Genomic DNA, 21,521 nt, shown 5'->3' with positions numbered 1-21,521 from the left:
CTACCCCAGCCTCCAGAGGATCTGGGATTACAGGTGTGGGCCACCCAGCTATGTTTGTTCTTTCTGAAAAGTGACTTATAACATTACATTTTAACATCTTTCTTTTAAGATTTGTTTTTAGAATTATTTGTAGTTACCAATTTATTCCCCCACTTCTTTTTTACTGTGATAAACCATCAAGAAAGATTTTCAGATTAAAGGTGTGTGTTAGGATGAAACCCAAAACGTAAAGGATAAAGTGGACACTCGTGGTAAATGATGTTGGGGTTCCAGTCTCTGATCTGTCTAGCTGTTCCTCTGGAAATCCCTACTAGGTTTAGGTCCCCTCCACAGATTTCTTGGAACTTGCTTTGAAAACCATTGATTGGTGGTAGTATTGCTTATGTAAAAAAAAAAAAAACGGAAATGTGTTGTTCATTAAAAGTAACACACTGATTGATGTTCCCCAGACTTAAACAACAGTCTTCTTTAGAATGAGTATATTGTGCTTTCGGCAGTTATTTGTGTAATTATGTTGGCATTCTTCTGTTAGTCCTCCAAAGGGTAACTACTCATGCACTCATAAATTTCTTTGGAAGACAGAACCTAAAGTATAAGGTCTTTGTCCTCCTCTTATGCTTCAGGGTGAAGGTTATGCCTGCCCCAGGTGTTCCTCCTTGTGTGAATGCATAAGGTGAATGTTCCAAAGAACTCTTTGCCAGAGGGCATAGCAAAACTGGTTTAACTCCCAGGTTTAGCTCTTTCGCTGCACTCTGGCATTTACTTCCCCTGCTAGCAATAATTTTCAAGGAAGTCTGTTTGCAGAAAAATACTTGATCATCCTAACCCAGCACGTGTTTAGGGCATCAGTAAATGTTCTCCCTCTCTCTGAATCTGGATCCTGTGCCAGCTACCTCAGCTCATGCCCCACTTACTTTGCTTTAAAGCAGAGGAAAAGCTTTTAGGTTTAGCACCTTGAGCAGAATCCTACAGATAACTTACACATTAGTCACCTACTCCTGAACCATGATTAGAAACTGAGGAACAGATGCAGACCATTTTTATTTACTTTTTTATTTATTAGTGGTACTGGGATTTAACCCAGGGGCATCCTACCACTGAGTTATAACCCTAGTCCTTTTTATTTTTAATTTTGAGATGGGGTCTCATCAAATTGTTGAGAATGACCTTGAACTTAAGATCCTCCTGCCTCAGCCTCCCAAGTTGCTGGATTACAGGTGTGTACCACCATGCCCGGTTTACAGACCATTTTTATTGAGTTGAGTCTCTTCACTGGTGTTGCTCCCATGAATTCCTAGGTGAGGTTTAATTGCAGTTTGCTGCAACTAACATATATCTTTTTTTTAAAAGGAATTTTTTAACTATAACTTATTATTTTTAAAATTTTTTCTTATTGTACATGGCAGTAGAAGGTATTTTGACATATTATACATATATGGAGTGTAATTTCCTGTTTTTCTTGTAGTGCATGATGTGTTTTTTTCTCTTGGACCTCCTGATCAGTGAGATCTATGAGGGCAGGGTTTACGTCCTGCTTACTTGATATCCCCAGAGTCTGGCACAGACCTTGCACAGAACAGGGACTCAAGGCATATCACTCACCTGACTGAATAGTACCCGTCTGCCTGACCATGGAGGGATCCTCCTACTTGTTTCTCAGCCATGACCTTTACTTAAAATTGCCTTATCATAGCTTAAATGAGCTGTTAGGAGCCTCTTTTTGTTTCTTCCCTCTAGCTGAAATAGATCCAAAAAATTACCATTAACCAATTTGTCTAATGGTAGCTCCCTATATTGTTCTTTTTTTTTTTTTAACTAGGGAGAAATACTCCTCAATTAAGAGCAATTCATATAGATTATCTGGTTTTTTTTTTTATTACTTTGTGAAGCGAGCATATTCTTAAAAGCTAATTTTCTTTTAGAATGCTATTAAAATTATGCTGAGAATATCATCATAAGTCTTCATTTTTCCTTTAAATTCTAAGGATAAGTTGTAACTTTCTAATCCTCATTTTCTTTACCTATAAAAATAAAATAAAAAACCCTTCAAAGATGTTGAAAAATTGAAGTGCACTGAAAGTATCTTGTGAACAGTAAGATGCTTACATTTGTCGTGGCCGTATAATTGCTTATAATTTAAGTCTACTCCAGTTTAAAAACATTATTTGATTAGAACAAGTGAAGACTACATCTAATGTAATTGCCATGTCTTATCTAGATGTTTTATGGGATTTTGAAATTGAGTTGCATTTTTATTGGAAGGCCCTTAGAAAGGAAAAAGTGTATTTAAAAAAAAAATTAGTTTTGAGCTGTGGAGTCCAGGATCTAATCTCTAGTACTAGGAAAAAAGTATTTAAAAATTCAGTTTTTATTTTTATTGGATTCATATTACATATATCCTGAGTCAAAGATGCGTACAAGCCAGAGGTGGTGGCACATGCCTGTAATCCCAGTGACTTGGAGGCTGAGGCAGGAGGATCACAAATTTGAGGCCAGCCTCAGCAATTTAACAAGTCTGTAAACAACTTAGCAAGACCCTGTTTCAAAATAAATAAATAAAAAGGGCTGGAGGTGTGGCTTAGTGATTAAGTGTCCCAGGGTTCAATCCCCAGTACCAAAATATGTACAAATTACTATGAAAAATAGTAGGCCTCCATGCCCTTCCTAGAAGAAAGCATTTACTATTCTTAGCTCATAAGTTTTGTTTATCTTCATGGTTCTAAATGATGTGCTTACTTTACTATGACTTGATATTTCAATTTTAGGTATTTTCTGTTGCCTTCTATGGAAGATGAGGACTTGGCTCTTTTCACATCTGACTGAGGCTTGTGTCCTTTCTCTTTAAAGTGTTATAATCTTAGCTCAGTATTCAGGCTTTACTTGAACTTGACTACATAGATGCTATTCGCTGGTGATTCATGTCAGAAAACAATGATCACCTTTTCTTTTTTATATAATGTATGTCTTATCTGGAGTTAAAAATTGCAGTCCGTGTGCACCAGCATATGCTGGTGTGCTGAGTTTCCCTCATACTGCTCAGTAATTCAGTCTCAAGCATTCCTTCAGTTATATAAATCTCCTTTCAGTATACTGAAACTCATCAGAAGTTCTTTCCATATCATCTTCAGTAAAGAATTTTTCTTGGGAGCCTCTCACCTGCTCCTGTACACTGTTCAGCTGCCACTTTGCTGTCCCCCTTCACCATCATCCTCTTCGTGTTGGGTCCTGATGCCTGACAACTTTCCAGTGGAGAGGGTGTGTGCATATGATTTTGCACTGTGTAGTCTGGCTGCAGACTCGACTTGAGAGGGGAGAGCCTTTTCCTCAGAATTGTTGAGGCATTTCTCCATTATAGTTTAGCTTCCTTGTTATTGTTAAAGCCAGTGCCCTTCTGATTTTTAATCCTCAGTATGAGACCTATCTTTTTTTTTTTTTTTTAATTTCTGATAGTTTGTGGAGTCACTACTTCATTCATGGTGGTCAGAAATTTCCTAAAGATGCATCTGGTGCATATTGTCTCCATCATTGTGCTGGCTGCTAGGTTGGGCCTTTTAGTTTGGAAATGTGTCTTATAGCTCTGGGAGAATTTTTTTTGTTCTTCTTTGAATATTTTCTCCATTTTTCTGAAGTTGAGCTTTCTAGAATCCCCTTTATTTGGATAGTGAATCTCCACGATCTATCTTCTACTTTTCTATTGTCCTAATCTTTTTTTCTCTTAAATTTTCATTTCTTGGTCTTTTGCTTCTACTTTCTGGAAGATTTTCTTTCTTTTTTTGGGGGGCAGTACTGGGGACTTAACTCAGGGTTACTCTACCACTGAGCCACATCCCCAGCCTTATTTTGTATTTTATTTAGAGACAGGGTCTCACTGAGTTGCTTAGCACCTCGCTTTTGCTGAGGCTGGCTTTGAACTCGAGATCTTCCTGCCTCAGCCTCCTGAGCTGCTGGGAATATAGGCTGAAGGTTTTCCTAACCCAGTCTCTTAAATGTTCATTTAAAGTTTTCCTTTCTGCCATTTAATTCTTTAATTTCCCAAAACTCTTGTATATTTGCTGAATTCCCTCCTTGTGGGGAGGGGGACAGAGGGCCTGTAGTGGTGATGCATATGTATAATGCCAGCTACTCAGGAGATGGAGGCAAGAGGATCATTTCAGTCCAGGAGTTCAAGACCAGACAGGGGCAACATAGCAAGACTCTACCTCAAAAGAAAAAAAAAAAAAAGATGTTTCATACACCCACACAAATTTTTAAGAATCTTACTCTTGCTTTATAGAGGCCATGTCTTCTGTTAGCTCTGGAGATACTAACGAGAGGTTTCATTCTTCCTGCTTATCCTTTGCTTACTCCAGATTGTTTTTTGGTCTTGTTGCTCTTGCTTTTATGTTTGATATGTTTATGTGTGGCACTATAACAGCTGATTGGAAACTGTACAGTTAGATGGGGTTTACCTAACATAGCCAACACCCTTTGAAATATAGGTGCATTTTTCCTTATTTGTACTTCTAAATTTTAAAGTTTTGAGTGCCAGTATGAACTTACAGATTATTTATTAAATGGGCCATCATTTATTATCATTATTTATTGTGATGCTGAAAGTGTCCTAGAGTTGGCTACTTGGGACCCCTCAATTTGACTCTTGCATCTTTTTGATGTCTTCATGTAGATTTTTAATTTTATTTTTTATTTGCAGTGCTAGGGATCAAACTCAGGACCTTGCACATGCGAGGCAAGTGCTCTGCCACTGTGCTACCCCCCACCCTTTTCTATCATTCTTTGAGTACTTCCTTATTTCCTGGTCCAACTGGATATTACAGGCTCATTTTATGTTTTTCCTGCCCCAACCTTAGAATTAGCTTTTCCTCCAAAGAGCCAAGGTTTCTGGCATCTGGGAACCAATACCTGGTGGCTAGCTAGGTGTGCTGCTTGCTACCAGATGTGGCACTAGCTCAGAAGACCAAAGTAGTAAGTAAAATAATATAAAATATTATTTTTTGTTTTATAACATACCATATGCATTTTATATGATGTACACATGCTATAAGTTCTTATTAAAACCAATTCTAATGTATCATCAAAGCTTACATTTCCATATGTGTGTGTATCACTGCCCACCGCCTGCGGAGGCAATGATAACGCGTACGCTTCCTTTTCACACGAACAAAAAAGCCCAAAAGACAAAGACCAATGAATGACGAACAATGAACGACGAACAATGCCCAACAAACAATGCTCTTTATTCGAGGAAGTGTCTGGGTTATATAGCAAGCATAAGCCAATCAGAGTCAGCCTGAGATCAGTCTCTAGGCAGTTACAAGAATCACCTCATATACAGCAGCCAATCAGAGTTACTGAGCATGTGGGGAGAGCATGATAACAATGTAATACAATAAGGGCAACAAGAGGGCACGCAGCGAGCATGAGTCAGCAGTGTTAGCTGTTTGTTGCAAACCAGGGGCCCCAGACTGAGGTCCTCGATGTTGCAAACTGGGCCACCCCGGCTCAGTGCCAGACTAGGGTGGGGTCCGCGGTACCCCGACAGCTCCCCCTTTCCTTTATTAAAAGAAAAGGCTTGAGACCGTGCCTGTCTTAGGTTGAGGGGTCAGCTCATGTCCTTACCCGTCATCAAAGACTGTAGAGCATGCTACAGCTTCTGTCTTAGGTTGGTACATGGCCACCTCCTTCATTACCCGTCATTGACTACCGGTCCAGCATAGAAAGCCAAACTTGAGGGGAACTGCCAGCCTCTAGGGCGGTCATGGCCTGATGAAAAATAATCCGGTCTTTTTGTTGGGTGGCTCGTAGTTGTACAACTACCAAGGAGGAGTAAAAACCCCAAAGTATCAAGGCTTGCCCACTGTTGTACAAAATTGAAAGCAGAAGAAAACCACTTAGCCAGCTCAGACATAGAAGCAATTTGTACCCTAGTAGAATTAACTTTGACAATTTCAGCCCTAAGCTGTGAGGTAAGATTATCAAATTGAGACGACCAAGTAGGCTGGCAATTTTCTAGATAACCCAGCTATGGTGCTGGAATTATCATATACAATGGAAGTAACACAGACAGCTCTTAAAGAGTAAACACATCCCAGTCCCAAAAGTTCTTGTAATATGTCCACTTGTTCTTGTAATAGGTCCACTCTCTGATCTACAAGGAGTATGCCTGCTGTTAGATGTTGGTTTAGGGTCTCTTTAGTCTATAAGGCTGCAGCTGTATTTTCGGCCAAGTGATTGTTGTTGCTGTCTGTATGGTCTGTATGGTTGCGTCAATGCTGCTGGTGCGGTGACTGCTACCGTGGCGATCACGGCCGTTATGATGCCAAAATCTCTCCTGTTTCTTGATAATAGTACTCTGTACCTGTAACAAAGACTGGGACTGGTAGGAAGGTAGGAACACACATTAAGACTGCCTGTGAGAACCTAGAAGCATTCCAACATTGAGAGAGATTGAGAGAAACATCTTTTTTGTTTGTTAGCTGAAACATAAAAGGGGAGAAAACACAAACTGGCGTAGGTGGAAACATAATATTTCTGGTCCTCCTAAGAGAGCAAAGAAAGGTTGTAAGTTAGTATATAAAGAGGAAGTATTAGTTAAAGGCAGAGGATATGGCCAAGCTCTAACTATAGCCCATAAGTTCCGAGTCTGGCTGTCCAGTTGTCACTCTCATGTTGTATTGTTCTGGTCAGTCTCTCGGGAATCCAGACCGGAGTTTGTTGATCCTGTGGAAAGACACAAACAGATCCTCGGACCCAACGTAAGACGGGATCCAGACCTTTCCATGCTCCAGTTAACACGTCCTTCCATCGCACCCAATGCTGTGGAGCGGGGTTGGGCGAGGTGTGACGGTCGGCAGCTGAGCGCCCATCATTGTCAAGAGTTAAAAAATTTAGAATAAAAAGAGCTAGATTTAATTTATCTCTGGGGGATCTAAAGGAGACCCCTATTCCCCCTTTTTGTTTTATTAAACAATTTTTTAGGGTAAGGTGGGTTCTTTCTACAATACCTTGACCTTGTGGATTATAAGGAATTCCGGTAATTAATTGTATATTAATGTGTTTGCAAACTGTTTGAAACTTTTAGATGTATAGGCAGATCCATTGTCTGTCTTAATGATTTTTGGAATGCCCCAACAGGCAAAGGCTTGTAAACAATGTTAAATGACATTGGAAACCTTTTCTCCAGATAATGCAGAAGCCATAATAACTCCTGAACTGGTATCAGTAGACACATGTACATATCTGAGATTACCAAATTCTAATATATGAGTTACATCCATTTGCCATATATGATTTGGCAAAAGACCTCGGGGATTAATTCCAATTGACTGTACCGGGATAAGGGGTGCACAGTGTTGACAGTTTTTGACTATCTGTCGAGCAAGGTGTTTTGGGATTTGAAATTTTCTTACTAAGGTAGTAGAGTTAACATGAAATTTGTCATGGAAAAGTTTTGATTGTTCTTCCACAGAAAACACAAAGGAAGATCTAGTAGCCAAATCTACAATAGTGTTTCCTTTAGATAAAGGTCCTGGCAAATTAGTGTGGGCCCTGATATGTCCCACATAGAAAGGTTCACAAAGTTGAAGGATTATTTTTTGTAGACTAGAAAAATAAGGAGCAATAGTAGAATGTGGAGAGATATAAGGTACTGTTTCCAAAACAGATAAAGAGTTGACAATATAATAGCTGTCTGTTAATAGGTTAAAAGGCACATTATTTAATAATTTGAAAGCCATAGTTACTGCAGCCAATTCGGTAACTTGAGCGGAGTGGGGTTGAATAATGAGAGTATAGACTTTGTCATTGATGAGAACAGCCCCAACTCCATTTTTAGATCCATCAGTAAAAACGGTTGTACAATTTTTATAGGATTAGATCTAGTGACTTTAGGAAAAATGATGGGAGTATTTTACAGAATTGGATCCAAGGATGTTTGGGGTAATGATTATCAAAAGTTGCAGTAGTGGTACAGTAGAGTACAGTCCAATCTGAATCATTATTTATTAGCCATGATAGTTGATTGACAGTATATGGAGTAACAATGGTTGTTGGTTGTACACCAAAGGTGGTGATACATGTTTCTATGCCTTTGAGTACTAGCTGAGCCATAGCGGTAGGATAGGACCGTAACATTTTTGTAGGAGAACTAGAGAGATGAATGCTTTGTAGTGGGCCACCTTGCCATAAAACACCTGAGGGGCTATGACTCTCAGGAAAAATAACCAACATTAATGGCTGTGACGGATCACAGCGAACTATCTGACAAGATTGTAACCGTTCTTGAACCAATTGTATAGCCCTTTTTGCTTCAGGGGTAAGACTTCTACTAGAATTTAAATCAGGGTCACCTTTAAGGATGTCAAATAAAGGTTTTAACTCTCCTGTAGATAATTTTAAGTAAGGTCTGATCCAATTGACATCTCCTAATAATTTTTGATAATCATTTAGGGTTTTTAATTGGTCTGTTCTGATAGTAAGCTTTAAAGGTTGGACTGTAGTAGCAGACAGTTTTGTTCCTAGATAATGTTGTAGTTCTCCTGTTTGTAATTTTTCTGGTGCTATGGGTAATCCCCAAAAACTTAATTTTTCAGTCATGAACTGTAATGCCTGTGTTAGAATGTCTTTATCTTTATGACATATTAATATGTCATCCATATAATGATAGATAAGCAATTCCCGAAAGTTATTTCGAGTGGTTTTTAAAGCTTTATCTACATATATTTGACACATTGTAGGGCTATTGGCCATGCCCTGAGGCAACACTATCCATTCATATCTTTGATCAGGTTGGGAATGATTTATAGCAGGCAGAGTGAAAGCAAATCTCCAACAATCCTTTTTATGGAGGGGAACGGAGAAAAAACAGTCCTTTAAGTCTAATATAATGGTGGGCCAGTGTTTAGGTAAAGCTGAGACTAATGGTAACCCACATTGGATAGGTCCCATAGGATACATTTGATTATTCATGAGCAGCCTCTAGTTTTTCCTTAGTGAGGGGCCACTGTGGTACCCAACAAGGCTTATCGCTCAGGATCCCAGATAGGCGATGTTTTATCCTGTGGAAACACACAAACCGAGCCTTGGCTCCAGTAAAGAAAAATTTAGACTCTATAACGTAGTACAATACTCTAACAGTTGCTTAACCATAATTGTATAAACCCCTATTTTTTAAGACTAATTGTTCTAAAGAATAAAACTTAACAGACACAAAGTTAAGAGTAAATTAGTGTTTCCAAGAAATCCTTGTTATTTTACCATGTCATTTTACCATATAGATTAAACTTTGGTTTATATTAGAACATTAGTAATTCACCTTAGGAAAAACCTTAAATAGCTTTAAATGTTTCACATACATATAACCATCTTAGTTACATGCAAACTTGTTGAAACTTGCCCTTTACTTACATAGACTTTCTTAGCATCACACAAGCACTTTCTTACCCAGAAACATTTCTTTTTCCCTTTTATTAAATATATTTCCATACCCAGAACCTTTTATTTTCTCTTTCCTATTTATTGACCCCTTTTTGTTCACATTCTGAAACAACTCTTATGAAATTTCTGAATTCAGATAAATTACTCTATTTTAATAAGACTAAATATTTTGTTGTTTATAGTACTCTAATTGAAACACAGTTGAAACTTTTGGGACCCTTTGTATATAGAATTGCACTTGTTAGGACATAACTCTTAGTAACCTTGTTTTTATAGTAGTGAGGATACAAAGTAATTGTAAGCCTTTTTATTTACCAACCTATGAAAACACCAATAATGTTTAAGTATGTTACCCCATGTAATTTAAAGAGTTAAAAGTACTCGATGTTATTTAACAATTAGCATTTTAACTTTGTAAATTAATCAGATGTCTCTACAAAAACATTTGAGTAATACCATACATGTTAACTCTAATTCACTTATTCTGCAAAAACCAAGATATCAGACAAGTGTCCTGAACAGTATTTGTTGTCTCTTTCCTGTTGAAGAAAAGTCCTAGAAACAATTGATATTAGACATTTTATTAACATCAATATTTTATTAGCTTGACCACCTAGAGACTTGCAAGTTATTTTCAAAGACATTTTTCTTTTCTTAGTTTACCCAATTTGAATTGAACCTTTAAATCACGTGAATTAAAAGTATCTGGATCCATTTTTAAATTTTAATTTTAGGAGCGCTCAGTTTTGATACAGACAAAACATGACATCAGACAGCACAACATACATATAACACAAAATCAAAGGCCTTGAAACTTTATAGGTGAATCTCCATTGCAATGTAACAGATGTTCAAAAACTCTAGTTGAATCAAAAAATCATGAGCTCAAAAAAAAAAAAAAAACATAATTAAAAAAGAACAAAAGTCCTGGAAAAATGATACGGCCGTTCCTGGTTAGTAATCAATTCAGGTTTGGATGCAGAAAATTGTGAAACAACTATCTCCCAATATTTGTGGGGACTGGGGCTACTATATTATACTCCTTACTAGGACATGCCACTGATGGTTGGGCTGGTTCTAAGAGCTGAGAGTGCAGGGTCACCATGTGTGGTGTGTGTTTGCCCCATCTCTTCTTTAGTCTACACAGTAAATCTTCCTCTTCATCTGAACTATCCTCACATCCAGTTTCATTTTCCTTGTCTGTCTCTGATCTTATTGACGCCCTTTCTAATGCTTTTATTTCCTCCAAAACTTGACTTCCCTCTGTAAGGGGCTCAACAAATTTGTCCTTATTTGTGTCTAGACACCCTCTCACTAAAGACCATATAGCCATAGTTCCATCAGGCAGTGGATCTTGTCGATCTGCCCTATGAAGATCCTCTCCAAGATGTTCCCACTGTGGAATATTTAATAATCCTTCATCTAAAAACCAAGGAGCTACCTTCTCTATTGTATCTAAAAATGTTCTAGCAGTTTTAATTTTTAAAGGTGTACCATTGGCCTTAAGCAGTTCCTGTAAGGGTTGTTGCATACGAACTTTTGATTTCAGACCCCATCTTGTACAATGTAAGCTGCGTTCCACGTGCTTATCTAGTCCTTGAACCGCCTTTCCAGGGTGTAGCCGCCTTTCGCGTGCTACCTTCACTTTAATACCTTTAATGTGGACCGCCTTTCGCTTAGTCCAGGTAGCCGCCTTTCGTGTGCTACTTTCACTTTAATATGGACCGCCTCTCGCTTAGTCCGGATAGTCGCGTACCGCGAACGTCAAGGCTGCCTTTCACCTGTTTACTTTTGCTTCTAGATAGTCGCGTACCGCGAACGTCAAGGCTGCCTTTAAAGGCTGCCTTTCACCTGTTTATTTTTTGACCTTTTTATAACCGGTTTAACTTGTTAAAAAATTTTAAAATATCTTACCTTGTTTTCTTTATAAAGTTTTCAGTTTCCCGGGTTTTGGCCCCACTTATCACTGCCCACCGCCTGCGGAGGCAATGATAATGCGTACGCTTCCTTTTCACACGAACAAAAAAGCCCAAAAGACAAAGACCAATGAACGACGAACAATGAATGACGAACAATGCCAAACAAACAATGCTCTTTATTCGAGGAAGTGTCTGGGTTATATAGCAAGCATAAGCCAATCAGAGTCAGCCTGAGATCAGTCTCTAGGCAGTTACAAGAATCACCTCATATACAGCAGCCAATCAGAGTTACTGAGCATGTGGGGAGAGCATGATAACAATGTAATACAATAAGGGCAACAAGAGGGCACGCAGCGAGCATGAGTCAGCAGTGTTAGCTGTTTGTTGCAAACCAGGGGCCCCAGACTGAGGTCCTCGATGTTGCAAACTGGGCCACCCCGGCTCAGTGCCAGACTAGGGTGGGGTCCGCGATACCCCGACATGTGTGTGTGTGTATATATATATATATATATATATATATATATATATATTTAAAACTTCTAACAGTGAGGAGGATCCTGTCTGCTGTAAGTTCAATACATTTAATCATTTGTTCCAGCAAAAGACACAGAAAATAGTTTTAAAATCACTGTTCCATGTAATTGCTAAAAGTAGACTGTCCACGAGACCTGTCCATATTTGTTTGTAGTTCATTTTTAAATAAAATTTACAAGCAAAGACATAATACATCCTCTGTGCATACTTTTATGAGTTTGACAATACATTAACTTGTGTGACATACCCCTCTAAAATATTTCCATTACAGTAGAAAGTCCCCTTATGCTTTTTTTCAGCAGTCACAGGAGAACTTGAAAGTAGTGACATACACAGTACATGAATATTAGGAGAGTAAGAGAGTCAGGAGAAAACATTTTAAAGGTATGTTTTGTTTTAAGTTATTTTTATGCATTTGCTTAAGAGATTCCTCTAATGTTTTATTTTTTCTTCAAATATTTCTAGATAACAATAGTGTCCTTCAGTTCTGAGGGTGCCTATGTTCACTTCAGTGCTAGAGCAAGCTGACTGTATGTACAAATAGAAATGCATACATCTCTCTTATGTGTGTGGATGGTGAAAAGGGACAGTTTTACAATACCCAATAATATTTTAGGAATCATATATCAATATATTCCATATAATTAAAAAAAATAGGAGTTTCCCCTAAAGATTGGAGTCAGTATGCAGGGAATCACTGGAGTAATAAAAGCACTGTTGTCCAAAAGTTTGCTGAAAAACAAATTCCCCTTTATTTCTGATTTTCCCATGGACTTTACTTAGGTAAAGCAACTAGGGAGACTTTAAACTCCATTTGTTGCAGCCTCTGGCCTTTCAGGCATCTCTAAGTCTGAACAATTCCAACACTGATGGTTGTTTGAGGTTACTCCAAGCACTCAGGGCTGTATGCCCCACTTCTTTCTGTGACTGCATATATGATGATCAGCTGGTAAAATTTCAAAATATAAAATGATTATTTTTAGTAGAATTTATTTAGAACACTGAAATGAATGCTTTTGGTTTTTTTTCCCAGAAGAGACAAAAATACTTATTTGAAAATTGGTTCTATAGTTCAGACAGTTTGACTATTGTTAAGCTTGCCAATGCACTGTACATTTATATCTCCTACTTTGTATCTAGTCATAAAATAAGCTAATGATGACACATTCAAATTTTTAGCTATTTTGAATTTTATTTATTTTGTTATCCTAAGTAATATAGTAAATATTTTTTTCCAGATCATTTAGCTCAATTACTCTCTGGCATCATTATAGAGATACAAAGTCAGAGGGAAAAATCTAAGTCTGAGTAAATATCAGGGGTGCTGCCTCTCTGCATTTTGAATGCTATAGTCAGTCCAAGGATACTCCAAAAATTCTTGTCAACTTGAATTTTTCCCAGATAGGAATAATTGGCAAAATGTTTTTCAGTCTCACAGGAGAAAGGCCTGGGGGAAAAGGTATAGCCTTACTTTATAGCTCAGTGCTTCCATTTATATTTAATGATGCCTGCTGCCTAGATGGTTGTCACTTTTCTAAATTCAGCAGATCCCTGGGAGTTTCTAAAATAGAGCATATTCACTATGGGAAACAATTTGTGTGGATATTGGGTTCTCAGTAATTATCTATCTAAAGAATTGCCTCATGGAGTCTTCGTGGATTGTTGAGAAGTGTAGCTCTCTTGTGAGGGTTTTGGTGGGGTTCAGTTTGCACATGTTCTTAGGAATGTCACAGGAGTACCTAGTGGCCAATTTGCATGAGATTCCCAAACCTTTCCAATAGAGCTTGTGAAGAGCACCCAGGCCTTTTGTCAGATTACATTAAAACAGGGAAGGAGAAGTAGCCCCTAAATGATCCCCAGAGAGAACAAGAATACACAGCAGATAAGCTTGAAGCGTGGATGGAAGAGGGAGAGACCAGAAGGACAGGCTTCCCAGATTGGCGCAAAGACAGGGGTGGTGGGGAGGGCTACACCAGGGCAGGGAAGCACTGTCAGTCTCATAACTTCCCACCCCAGCTTGCTAATAGATATTTAGTGACAGAGGGGATCATAATTTTAGATATGAAATTGTAGTGAGTTTAAATCTCAGGAAAATTAGGTCAAGTTATGACCTGGGCCACTGATATTTAGTGTTACCTATAAGACCTGATTAAAAGGACTTTTTAAGAACTTCAAACAGACATCTAATGAGTTCCTTTACTTTTAAAATACATTATTATTTCCATAGCCAAATGGTTAATTTTTATTTTGTTCTCTGAATTGATATTGAAAGAAATAATTGTGAAATTATTTCAATAGACCAAAATATATTCAGCTGTTCAGAATATAATCAGTCAGCTATTTTGTATCAGACAAGAGTTGTGTTAGAATAAATAGACTGGGCTTTAGTCATCTCTGAAGGATGCTTAAATTTTAATTTCATATGAAAAAACTTATTGAATGTCCTTGACACTTAATACTTTTACAAAAATATCACTTCATTTGGGGGAAAAGTTGCAAGTGGAGAGGATATTCTTAACAATGATATTTAATTAAATTCTGTGGTCTGAGAACAGAATTGAATATCATGGCTTACAGAGTGGAATTTGAAGCCTGGCTTAATTAAGTGCTGAGCTTTGCTTAAGTTTGAATGTCAAATCAAGTGAAACTCAACAGTTCCCATTCAAAATCCCATTCTGTTTCTTCTGTCTTTGTTTGATCCTTCTCTTCAACCTCTTGGTCTTGTATAATTGAAAATATTTGGGGAGTTATTGAAACAACCAGAGTGGCAGGGAATGGCTTTGTAGGTAGCCTTTGTCTGTTTTCTTTAACTAAAACTGAATACCACTGGCTGGGTAATTTATAAAGGATAAAGGTTATTCAGCTCACCTCTGGAGGCTGGGAGGTCCAAGGTTGAGGGACCACATCTAGTGAGGGCCTTATTTATGGTGCAGACTCTCTGTAGAGTGCCAACCTGGCTCAGGGTACCACATGACAAGAGGAGCACATACCAGAGACAGAGCCAAACTGACTATTATAACAGACCCACCCTCAAGATAACCTTTTAACTCATGAATCCATTCATGAGAACAGAGCCATCATGACCTCATTACTTCTTAAAGAGCCCACCTGATCCCACCTTTTAATACCTCACGATGGGGATTAGATTTCAATGAGTTTGGGGGGGACATTCAAACAATAGCATAGCTTTTATTCTTTTTTTCTGAAGTTAAATATTTTTAGCTGTGAAGCATATGGGTTTGGAGTATCTAAAGTCTTTCTTTTTTATTTATTTATTTATTTTTTTTGGGGGGTGCTGGGGATCGAAACCAGGGCCTTGTGCTTACAAAGCAAGCACTCTACCGACTGAGCTATCTCCCAGCCCCTCTAAAGTCTTTCTGTGCAGTAGTGTTGGAAGAAGGCTATCCAGAAGGCCCTGGGATGTGACTCTACCTTAGAATGTTCTCTGCTGGATCCTGCCAGTGATCTTGAGGACTCAAAAGTTTGGTTTTATCAGTTCCCTTTGGTGATTCAGTCCTAATGATAACTGAATTTTGCTGGTCAAACTTACACCTCTCTAATATGAATTATATCCTAAATGTTGTATGTCTTATACAGGACTTTGCTTTCCTAGGATGGAGGTATCTTGGAAATGCAAATCAGTCATAGTTTCTTGTGGTATGGGACATCTAGGCTGAGGATCAACCCATTTCCACTGTAGGATGTAGAAATTTTTAGTGATTAAATGAGAGAAGTACTTGACATTGATAGAAATCTCAGTTCTAATTTTAGTTCTAGCATTACCTGTGCTACCATAGCAATTCTTTCACTTTTTCAGACAGTGGTGCCCTCATCTAAGAAAGAATGGATAGAACTGGGTCCGTGAGTGTTGCACCTCAGACGCAGCATTTTCTTTCCTTATTGATGCTCAATGCCTATAATAAATCCTCAACTCTCCAGGAGATTATGAGTATCCTACAGTTACCACTTTGTGCTTTTCTCTGTTGTTTTGGTAAATGATAGATTAATGGATTAAAAGCCATTTTAAAGATCTGTCTAACATAGTTGGCCATCTGAAGCACACGGGGAACACACTGACTTAAATGTTGTCGATTTAGGCCATTAGACATTGCTGGGTCCCTGTCAGCTAATGGTAGAGTAGATCTGAGAGGGGGCTGAGAAAAACTTTGATTCCTGAGCAGGATCTAGTTAGGATGGGCTAGAATTAAAGAGACCCATAGCCCCTCCATGGGGCAAGTTCAGAAGTTTTGTTTTTATTCTGTCTTTTAATATAATACTCCTATAAGCATGTTTCACCTTTGAGGAGGCCTTTTCTCTAAGGCTGACCTAAATATATTGGGGGAATCTTGTTTGCTTCCTAGTGGATGCTCCCTTTCAAACTTGTTGATGTTGCTGTTCCTACTGTTTTGTCAAACCTGTGAAGGGTTTGATGTTACGCCACTTGTAAAGTTATGTGAGGAGTGTGTGTGTGTACACATGTGTATAAGTACTGCAGAAAAATGGGCATCAGTTTCCCATACCTTGATTCACAGGCAATGTGATGAAAGTCAATGGACTTTCTCTGTGTAGATGGCAGGTTCACAATCCTGTAGACAAAGCCAGAGAACAATATATTTTGCCCATTTATACACAGGGGAGAGGCAGCCCCCCAAAGAAGGGAGGAAAACTTTTGTTTCTTTGAGATAGATGGAAAGAATCCTGGATTTTTATCAACCTTTTGGAGCATTAATATATTTTTCCAAGGCCCAGATAAGCATCACTGTCTAAGGGAGAGAAGGGGTTATGAGGACCGGATGTCTCCAGGATCTGGGCTTCTGTAAATACCAGGGAGGCAGCTCTTATCTGACCCTCACTTTTCTTTTCCAAGGCATAGACAGAGGTTTGTTTAGGAAAGCGGATGCCTATTCCAGGGAGAATGGGGGCAATCTCAAGATAGATGTCTTTGGGGTATAGCCAGGAATGTGCATTCAGGAGAAAATGTGGGCTGTCCCCAACCCACGGATATGGGTGTTAATATTTAGAGGAATGTTACTAGAGGCTGGAACAGAGGTAGAGCCAGGGAGAACCACATAATTTCACACCAGTTTTTCCTGTATTTGTACTTCCCCTCAGATTTCAAGGGCATGAGTCAATGGTGCAGGCCAAATTGCCCCCACCGTGTAGCCTAGGGGCCTATTCTAGACTGTAGCCACTTGGCAAACTTGTGAAGATCAGATATTTGGATAATAAGAGCAGTTAATTAGACAAATGGCTATAGACCTAATCCTCAGGGCATAAAAAAAGTAAAGACTTTCAGAGGATGTAAGGCAAGGTTTCTCTATCTTCTCTACTTTGTTATATGTATTTCCATGTCTCAGGAGGTAGGGACTTTCTCAGGAACACTGAGAAATCCAGGGATGTTTTGTTTTCCCACATCTACTGAGGATACTTACCCAATTCTGACAGCCCCTATTCATTTATGTAGATATAGAGAGATAGATATAGTGACTAAATCAGTATTATAAGGATAATTCTGTTATCATACAAGTGAGGAAGTGAGGATTTCTCAAAATTAGGGTCAAATCTCACTGTGATTCAAATAGAGCCCACACACTAAGCTTGCATTTCTTTTACTTTCTGTTGAAAAGAGGCTGATGATTTGAAGGCTATTACTTTTTATTGGTATGGTTCATGCTTGTGAAAAGGAGCAGATGGCAAACTGGGGCATTTTAAATTCCACTCCTCGTTAAAACTATAAGAACAAGATGAAGCACTATGATTATGCTGCATTGATCAAGTGATTAAAATGAAAAGAACATTTTGTAAAAATTTTCTCTTGATATCCTTAACTATACTTGTGATATGAAAATTTTAGAATGACTCACTTTAAAAAGAGATCATTCATTAATATTTTTCTTTCTTTTTTTTTTTTTTTTTGTGGTGCTGGGGATCGAACCCAGGGCCTTGTGCCTGCAAGGCAAGCACTCTACCAACTGAGCTATCTCCCCAGCCCATATTTTTCTTTCTTTAATTTCATTGCTCTTATAATATATTGGTCTGCTTAACCTGCTATAACAAAGTACCAAGATTGGATGGCCTAAAAATAAATATTTATTTCTCATAGTTCTGGAGATTGGGAAGTCCAAGGCCAATGTGCTAGCTAATTCCATTCTTAGTGAGGGCCCTGAAGGCCCTCTTCTTGGCTTGAGCATGACTACCTTCTTGTACCATTTCATGGTGAAAAAGAAAGTTCCAGCATTTCTTCTTCTTCTTTTAAGGACACTGATCCAATCATGGGGTCCATCCTATGATCTCATCTAAACCTAATTATCTCTCAAAGAGAGACCTCCTAATACAATCACACTGGGAATTAGGGCTTCTGTGTATGAAGGGAGAACACATTTTATCCATAACAGAAGATGTGAAGGTGAATTCCAGTTAGATGACAGGTTTAACAAAGGCTATTTATCACTGTTTCCTTCCTGGAATCCTAACAGAACAGAAGCACAGAAATAATAGATGTAAGCCCACAAAGATAAAAAGATTGGGGAAAGAAACAACAGTGATGAAATATTAGAGGAGAAAGCAGAGAGACAAATGGTAAGTAACAAGCTCCAGTCATTATTGTTGCCTAATAAAACATATTCAAATTTAGTGGCTTTAAAAGGACACACATTTATTATTTTACAGTTTGTGTGGGTCAGGGATACAGGCATGCTTCAGCAGCACTCTCAGGCTGAAACCATGGCGTCGGCTGGAGCTGTAGTTCTCACAAGACCTCTAAACCCTCTGTGGCTGTTGGCAGGACTCAGTTCCTTGGAGGGGAATGGGCATGGGCCTCCTTTTTCTCTGGCTGTTGACCTGTTGTTGCCCTGGGTTCCTTGCCACCTGGTCCTTCCCAGCTTGGCAGCTCATGTCACCACAGTATGTGGGCTGAGACAACAGAGCAAGTCCATCAAAAGTCAGTCACTTCTTACCAAACCATGCAAATGACATCACTTTTTCATTATTCCATTTGTTAGAAGCAAGTCATTGGGTCCTGCCCATGCTTAAGGGAAAGGGATACAAGGATGGGGATATCTAGATTACCAAGTCATTTTTTTGTTTTTTAAATTATTAATTGAGATAATGGCAGATTTGCAGGCAACATATAAGAAATAACAGAAATCTGTACACTGTGCTCATTTTCCCTTGAAGGTAACTATTTTGCAAATTGTAGTATAGTATCACAACCAGGATTTGATATTGACGTTGATATGATCCATCAACATTAGAGATGTTTCCAAATTTTCTTTCACTTGTGTGTGTGTTTACTTCTATACAATTTTATCACATGTGTAGGTTCCTGTATCTACTACCCCAATGAAGGATCCTTCATGTTAAAGTATATAGCAGTCTTCCCAATGACACACATCCCTCTGGTATGCAGAAGTACATTAGCCCCACCCAAAACTCTTAAATTCTCATCCCATTTCAGTATCAGCTCAGAGTCCAGAATTGTGTCATCTGAATCTGGTCTAGGCCTTGAACACAGCACTTTGTGTATAGTCCCTCTCCATCCACAGTCCAGTGCAATGAACTAATTATTTGTATTCCTATAGAGTTCATCTGTTGAAACCCTAATCCTCAATGAGATGGTATTCGGAGATGGAGCCTTTGAGAAGTAATTGGGTCATAAGTGTAGAACTTTGTGATTGAATTAGTGTCCTAACAAAAAGAGGAGAGATTTCTCTCCCCCTCTCTCTCTGCTGTCTCAGGACACAGCAAGAGATGGCTATCTGCAAACCTAGAAGAGAGCCCTCATCAGAACTCAACCACGTAGGCACCGTGTTGACTTCCCAACCTCCTGAACTGTGAAAAATAAATGTATGTGAAACAAAAGAGACAAATGATCTGTCCTAACATACCCTCATAGGCTTCAGGTTGCACTTGTGGTTTTTATCTTGTTCTTGCTTGGTACATATCCATCTTCCTTCCCTGCCTGCCTGCCTTGTGGACTTGAGTTCCAGCATCAGATGTGAAGATACCAGCCTCATAGAAACAGCATAGCCAGATAGATACCACAGTTGCACAAGGCCAGTCCTCTGTAATCTTTGTGTAGTGTCTCTCTGTCTCAGTCTCTCTCTCTAAACACACACACATACACACACACACATAGTTTGATTCTCTGGTTGAACCCAACTGATACATAGCATAGAAAGCTGATTCTTAGGTAGCAGTGAGAAAACCTGAGAATTGATCAGCTTATACCATTAAACCTTCGAATTTGATAGAAGTACCCCCTCCAGAAAGATGGGGTAAATTGTAGGCTATCACCATGAGGACTGGTTGAAAATCTGTTTAAGAAGCTTTTAGACTTCATACTCTGCACTCTGTGTACTGCTGGGCATGTGCCTTCTCTTTTGCTAGAAGAAATCCCAACATTTTATCTTTGGATTTGGGGCATCAGGCACAGTTGATAACTGGTGTATTCTGTGGGAAACAGAAGAGAGTGAAAGGTAACTAGTGAAGCTGAGACTCCAGCCATCTTTCTTTACCCACATTGCAGATTCCAGCCCCCAGGTTTTTATACTCCAAGCAGATTAGGAGGCCTCTTATGGGGAGTCTGGCCAACCTAAAAGAAGAGATTTGAGGGTGCTGTCATTGTATAAAATCATGAACGATGTGATTGTCATAGATATGAATTCATTTGCTAGGTCTCAACAAATTAAATAGGTAATTTAAAGGTGATTTTAGGACAAGTACACTTCTTAGAGAAAAATAATCTTTGTCAAGACTCTTTTTCTTCCAAGGGCACATCTGCAAAGGGTCACCATATGTAGGGTTGAGGTGGTCGATGCGGGCGACCAGTGAGTGACAGGTGTCATCAGCTGTGCACCACTCTTCTCACTTAGCACCAGAAAAGAAATTACTTCCAACATGGTAAATAGTAACTCAGGAAACTGATGACCACAGAGAGGGCATAAGCCAAACCCATACATTCACAAAGGATACAGAATTTAAGATCTATAAGTCCTTCCAGTTCTCTCTCAAATTTGTGGAGTGAATAAATGCATGAATATTTTGATGCCTGTTTTGGTCTTTAGTGCATATTTCTTAATTATATTTCAATTAACTTTTTTCCTATAATATAAACAGCTTTGCTTAAATGATAACTATCTCCTTTGGAGGATTCTATGTGTTATTTTTTTCTGCTTTATGTTAGTGGGACAAACTTTTATGTCTGTTATGTGCACTATTCTGAAGTATCTATTTGGCTTCTATGAATCTTGAAAGTCTTACAAAAATTTTTCATAATACTTCACTTCTGGTAGATACTCAGTGCAAATGTGTTGTCCATGGCCTGAGCAATTTGTTATCCAGCAGAATAACCAACTGTGAGGAAATAACCCGCTTGAAATCTTGTCACTTCCCCTTTCATTCAGCCCAGCTTTCCCTTGCTTTGATTTGGACCCAGTGCTTTTAAGCATATGTAGGGCCTTGGGAGAAAGCTGCAGGCATATGACTTTCTTTTAAACCACTGAAACTTTGGAAAGGAAGGAAATGAAAACCTCTGACAATTCACCACCTAGAAATCGCCATATTAATATTTGGTGTTTTTTTCCTTCTAATCTTTGCTCTCTGTACAAGCATGTTCAAGTGTACAAATATGTTCTT

The 21,521-nt window shown here is 38.6% G+C and overlaps 1 protein-coding gene across 3 annotated transcripts in view; it reads left to right on the top strand.

Moving 5' to 3' along the window:
- Positions 1–21,521, top strand: part of Mcub (mitochondrial calcium uniporter dominant negative subunit beta) — a 136,896-nt gene that overhangs the window by 28,371 nt on the left and 87,004 nt on the right. The window lies entirely within an intron of this gene.

This window comes from Sciurus carolinensis, chromosome 10 (genome assembly GCF_902686445.1).
Source record: "Sciurus carolinensis chromosome 10, mSciCar1.2, whole genome shotgun sequence".
Taxonomy (NCBI): Eukaryota; Metazoa; Chordata; class Mammalia; order Rodentia; family Sciuridae; genus Sciurus; species Sciurus carolinensis.
This window is presented reverse-complemented; position numbering and strand designations above follow the sequence as displayed.